This window comes from Notothenia rossii, assembly GCF_949606895.1.
Source record: "Notothenia rossii genome assembly, chromosome: 10".
NCBI lineage: Eukaryota > Metazoa > Chordata > Actinopteri > Perciformes > Nototheniidae > Notothenia > Notothenia rossii.
The window spans coordinates 5,480,813-5,487,157 of record NC_136908.1 but is presented as its reverse complement, the minus strand read 5'-3'; the positions used below and the strand labels follow the sequence as shown (position 1 = coordinate 5,487,157).

The window sequence follows — 6,345 nt, the reverse complement described above, 5'->3', positions numbered from 1 at the left end:
AGCAAGAAAGCTAATATGAGTCTTTCCAAAAATGTAAAACTACATTTCAATGTTTTGGACAAAGCCACATCTTTTCTAATAAAACAGAAAACGGAATACCTTCAACTTCCTTTGTCTTTTTTCCCTTGTGAAACGTCAGCCCATCAGTCTGAGTCCAGCGGAGCTTAAAGTCTGCGACTCCATGTTTCTCCAGTTTAGCATGCAGCTGGAAACAAACAAAAGTAAAACAAAAAATTGGAAAATCACATCAACATTTAAAACCCATCTACCTTTGCTCTTCTTCAGCTTCCAGAACCACGTTTAACAAAAGACATGCAATGAACTTCAAAGTAATTGATCTGTGTTAACATGCTCTAGTGCAGGGGTTCCCAACTTTTTTCCCAAGAGCCCCCCCAAATGACTCCTGTTGGAAGTTTTTGGAGAACCGTAGAAAACGGGTAAAAGTGTTAAAAATGTATCCGAAAATTGTGTCTCATAAACTCAACGTTTGCCCCCTTGCATTCCTCCAGAGTTTGGGAAGAACCATGCTGGGGGGTCTCCGGGCAACAAAATGTATCCGAGCCAGAGGGCACATGGAGCGGATGAATTCCTCCATGAAGTTACACAGCTTTTTCTGAGTCCTCTCAAAAACTGGGTTTCTGATTTTGTGCAGACAGTAGTCTGGAAAAGATGAATTCATTTTTTTGACAGAGAAGGGGGGGTCTTAATTCCCCTCTCCGTTGCAAGTTGCAACCCTTCGGCCCGAAGCGCCGAAGGGTTGAGCTTAGTTTAGCCCCGCCTCCGATGGCACTTTGAAAAAATTCAAAAAAACTTCATTTTTGATTATTTTAAGATATAATTGACCGTTTTCTTTGATTTTTCTTCTTTCCATGGGTGGGGGCGCATGGGAGGCCGCCTATGAGCTCCCAAATTCGGCCTGGAACTTCCAGGATTTGTGGGATAAGCTCCATAAACTGACAAAGTCATCCAAAAATGTCACTTTTGTAGCCCAAAGATATATAATACAAATAAATTAAAATAGTAAAAGGTACAATTGTGCTCGGCAATACCCGGAATTTGATTTATATAGCCCCATAAAAGTGATTAAAAATCATTTTCGTGGGAAAAAGTGTTAAAACGCCTGATTAAAGCATATGCAGGACCCCAGTGAGCTCCAGACTATGTGCATTGTGTTAAGGAACCATATTAATGATAACATCAACCATTTAAATGCAAAGATAATGATTTAAAATCATTTTAGGGGGAAAACTGTGGCTCACAGGCACACACACATGAAGAGATCCAGTGCGATACACATGGCGTTTATACCCAGACATAGGTATATGAAAGGTGGGGAAGGTGTTATTTCAGCCCCCCTCCCCTCTCTCCATAGTCACTCTCCGTTTGAAATGACGTCCAGGTGCTGATGGAAAGCAAGCGGAAACAAACATATTTATACAGAATGATGATTATTTTACCCATCAGATCAGTGCTTATATGCGGGTATCTTGTGTCAGCTTTGTGGACCCCAACTTATCATGTTGCATACATGATATTGACAAACATATTTATACAGAATGATGATTATTTTACCCATCAGACCAGTGCTTATATGTCAATACGTCTCTGAAAGGCGGGGCAACTGTTTAAATTCAGTCAAAAGACAACCAGGGCACAAACACACCATGAAAAGTGGTGTAAATAGAGGATGACTGTGTACCCAGAGAGGGCACACACTGCTTTAATTCAGTTTTTAATTAAAATGGGTCATTCACAAGGTGCTATTTCAGAAGAAATAGAATAATATCAACACATGTCAAACAGAGATTCCTATTAAAAGATATCAATTAAGATTGGACAAAGAACTCTGATTATTTCACTCATCCAGGACAGACACCGGGAAGATGCAGAGATCCATGGTGATGCATGTGGCTTTTATACCCGCAGCAGCAGCCAGAGAGGAGGGAGCGGCTCTGCGTCCCCTCACTGTGTTACCCAGGAAAGGAGCAGGAATCCTGGCTACATGAGTGTTAAAAGTGTATTAAACTGTTGTAATCCGACAGCCGCTGGTGTGCACGGAAGTCTGTCCGTTTCGTTAACATTTGAATAGTCAAATGGACAAGCAGGTTAAAAACAGAAGAGTCGCTGCTCTTAGGGCCTCAGACTACCAGAGAGATACACGTGGATTTTATACCCAGCAATAAGGGCTTGGACCCCCGGGTCAAACTGTTATTACAGACCCCCCCCACCTCCATAGTCACTGCTGTATACCAGCAAAAGGTCTACGAAAGGCGGGGAAGGTGTTATTACAATCTGGCCATTAATATTCCAGTGAGACGAAGTACGTACATTGACCGGAGTAATCCCATGTTAATTTTGTCCCAAAACCGGAGCATTCCCTCACCCTAACCATAGGGACCTCTATTCTCATAGTAAATGCAAAGGACACAACTGTTGAAAACATTTTTGTTTTTAATGTTAAACTAAGAATAGAAATAACAAAATCTGTCAATTTTTCAAGAAGACATCAGGTTTTTAGATACCATACCAAGTGATAACCCCATCATTTTTGAGCACCACATAGACTAGGATGGTTCTAATAATCTGCTTTTTTTTGTACACAGATATGGTAATAGTCCAAATAAGGAGAAATTACATATTTTAATTAATATGATAAATGTTAAAAATGTCTTAAGGAAAAAACCCATAAACCTCCCACCAAATACTAAAACCTAAGTCATTCTCAAACTAAGGAAAACTGTAAACATCATACAGTAAGTATTGCCTCTACCTGGTCATGAAGTTTGATGATCTTACAATTGTTAGTCGTCTAAGCATTAAAGTAATTATAGAATCAAGTTGTAAGCTGTTTAACAGGCTAGATATTACTTTCAATAAAATCAACAACCAAAAGTCCTACCCTGCTCCTCAGTAGGTTCAGCTCTTGTTTCCGCAGTTTCAGAGGCGTGCAGTCAGGGGATGGAGGGGACTGAGGCAGAGCCTCACCTATCATACTCCAATGTAATGGGAAAAAAACTAAAGAAAACGAAAAAAATAATCATAAAATGTCTCCACTGATCTGTGTTTTCACTGTAAATGTGATTTATGTATGATTCCAATCACTTTTTATAGTAAAAATCGGCAAATTTGACGAGCTCCGCTACAACTACATGGGAGCGAGGAGAAGTGAGGCAGGGACGAGCTCTGCCTCACGTAACCCCACAGAAACGGGCTGGAGCGCGAGCACTAATTTAGCGTGGTCACAAATGTTGTGCCCGTGCTCCAGTCAGTTACTGTGGGGTAAATTGGTTAGGGTTAGGGTTAGGCAGCCATAACCTCTGCCGCACTGAAGGGGGCGCAAGTGAGCCCACAGGTTCTTGTTGCTACTGTTATTCTATGCAGAGACGGTAGACGCAAACAACAACCTAGACTTTAGAAACTAAAGGTAGATAAGGAAGACTTTTACAAAAAAGTAATAGAGATTTTTATCCAGTAGGATAGGCAAATGGACTTCATCTTCAAGTCAAGGTAAGACCACAATTTTATTGAAAATGGGATCTTACTAAGAGAGAACAATCCAATATTTAAATGAAACTACCTTTTTCTGTATCCTTTTGTTGAACGGTCTGTTTAAAATTAATCGAAACATCAGAATAAAAAAGCGTTTGAAAATAAAACAATATTTCGATTTCAGTGAAAATATAATATTTGTAAATCTGAGTGCCTCACCAGCCATGAACCTCACCGCACGTCACTGCGCAGTTTGTTTCGACACATCTGAAACCTTAGATATTCACTTTCTTTCAATTCCTCCCATCTGTCTCTAAAGTAATTATGCAAACCTAATGCCAATAATTTGCTCCTTACTTTAGCTACAGGAGGTAGACATATACAAATTAAGATAGTGTAATTGAGCGTTCAACCTTTAACTGGGTCATTAAGGACATTAAGGGCCAACGACAGGAAAGCAACACGTTTCATTTTACGGAGGAGTTATCATATTGAAATAGTCGTTTTTAATATTCCAAATGTAATAAATTATCACACAAGAAAATATAACTTTCCTATAAAAGGTATAATACACTGTAATCAATGATTGCAAACACAAGTGATTATCTCTAATGCTTCTCCTAAACAGAGTTACACAATTGAAGACCACAAAAAGGAAAGATAAGATTTAAATATGAGATAACAAAAATGATTTCAAACCTAACTTCATGCTCTACAATAACAAACAGAAATTACCATTTTCAAATCCCGCAGAATAATCATTTAAAGTAACAAAAACCTCCATTTCGTTTTCAACTCAACTGCAATTAATGTAAAAACAAAACCATGATGTACTGTAGCTACACAACATGCTACCAAACACATTAAGAAACAAAAGCCATGTATCACTGCTGCATAACATTGTGCTACAGCTGCAGTGTTATGAGTGTAAATGTGTAAGAACACCACGATATCCTGTGCACAATGACCGTCCATCAGTCCAACCCTATAAGAAACAGCAAAAGAGAAGTCAGTCACATATATGTGGGACAGAAATACTGTAGATTGACATATTGGCTTTCTTTTGGAGATTCATATGTGTTTGTTTAATTTGTCATGCAGAAGCTGTTTCCACTGTTTGTGCTAAAATTATGTCACAAGCTGCTAATTTCAATACTAATTCTGCTAGGAGATGTTCTAACAATCAGCAAGTACAATAATAATGCAAATAAAACACAAAAAGGGAATACCTTCCTACTCCTTTGTCTTTTTTTCCTTGTGAAAAGTCAGCCCATCAGTCTGAGTCCAGCGGAGCTTAAGGTCTGAGACTCCATGTTTCTCCAGTTTAGCATGCAGCTGGAAACAAACACAATTAAAAACAATTTGAAAACCACACCTTCTCCTTCTTTAGACCAGAAACAAATCTTAACAAAAGAAAGAAAACTCCAAAGTCATTGATTAAACAGTCTGTGAACGTCATGCTCTAACGAACGCTTATAGTTAGCATGGCCAGCTAACTAGCTTACCGCTGTAGACTGTAAAGTTTACCACCTTTCAAAGGAACTACTTAGGATACAAAGATCGTTATTTGAGGGGTTACAGGTTACAATATAAAAAGTCCATTCAGATGTTGATACGAGAGTCTAGCTATCGTTTCTCAGGAAGTTTTCACTCAGACAACGCTAGCTAAAGTCCTTAGCAGTGATACATTTCAATCTTACTGTACCTGCTCTAGAATCTGCTGTTGAACAGCAGTGTCATTCAGGTCGGCTTCAGACTGGAACTTCAACTTGAACCTTGCTTCGTGCTGATGAGGGGTAAAAGACTGACAGAAAAAATGTTGAATTCTCCCACAGACACTATCAACCCACTTCCCTGATGCTGTACTGACTGATGCACAGTATTGTTGAGTTCTCGTTGTGTACTCTGGACGGTTCGTGGCCCACTTGGTGAAGATATTGGGGCTCTTGTCAGACCAGTAAGGCCAAGTCTTTCTGTGGAGACCAATCCAGCTGAATGCAGACAGCTGTGGGGAGATTTGGTTGTTCTCAGACAGGTTCCTCACACTGGCAAGATCTGTGTATTTGGACCTACAAAAGGCCACCGCCTTTTGCCAGGTCATGAGTGTTTTCACTAAAATATACTTGGTAGGACCTGGTTCTGAAAGAAAACAGAGAGACAACATGGAAATCTCCTATAATTCATCACGCACATGTACAAAGCACCGTACAAACAGGGAAATAATGTATAGTCTCTCAATTAAACCCATCCTAGTATACGCAGCAGTGGGAAGCTAATATACAGCGCCGTGGGAGCAATGTTGGGGTCAGGTGGTTTTCTAGGGCGTCTCAAAGAACCAGTCCATACTTCCTTAATTTGTTGCTTCAGGGACTTCAACCCGCTAACCTCCGGTTCCTAAGACAAGTCCCTACCGGCATTTAGAAAGAGATTGTATTCTATATCGTGACAACTCCTGCCATCTCTTAAAGGTCTCCTATTATACTGTTTTTCATCAATAGATTATAGGTCTCAGATATATACAAACATGTCTCTGAAGTGTTTGGCTCCAAACACCAAACAGATCATTGCAGCATTACCCATAATCCCCTCTGTTTCAGCCCTGTTTCCAAAGTGCTGATTCTCTGTCTGTTACTTTAGATGAAAATAAGGAGCCCCTCCCCACGCCCCTCTGAGAGAGATTTGGTTAAAAAGAACACAATGGGGCTCTAGAAGGAGATGCAGGTGATAAGGTGGGGTGGGGGGGGGGGGTTTCTTGGTTGGCGATTGGCAATGGTGTAGTGGGGATTTTTTTACTGGGTGGACGCTATTTTAATTAGGTCATCCCAAACAATGCCAAAAGTGCGCACGCGCTCAAAA

General features: G+C 40.1%; 1 long non-coding RNA gene across 1 annotated transcript in view; it reads right to left on the bottom strand.

The window, feature by feature from the left end:
• The window catches only part of LOC307022047, a 945-nt gene extending 332 nt beyond the window's left edge, over nucleotides 1-613 (bottom strand). The window contains exons 1-2 of the long non-coding RNA XR_013803300.1: nucleotides 486-613; nucleotides 100-205 (exon numbers count right to left, since the gene is read on the bottom strand). This is a non-coding gene — a long non-coding RNA (uncharacterized lncRNA). The remainder of the gene's footprint in view (nucleotides 1-99; nucleotides 206-485) is intronic.
• Nucleotides 614-6,345: the final 5,732 nt, after the last annotated feature.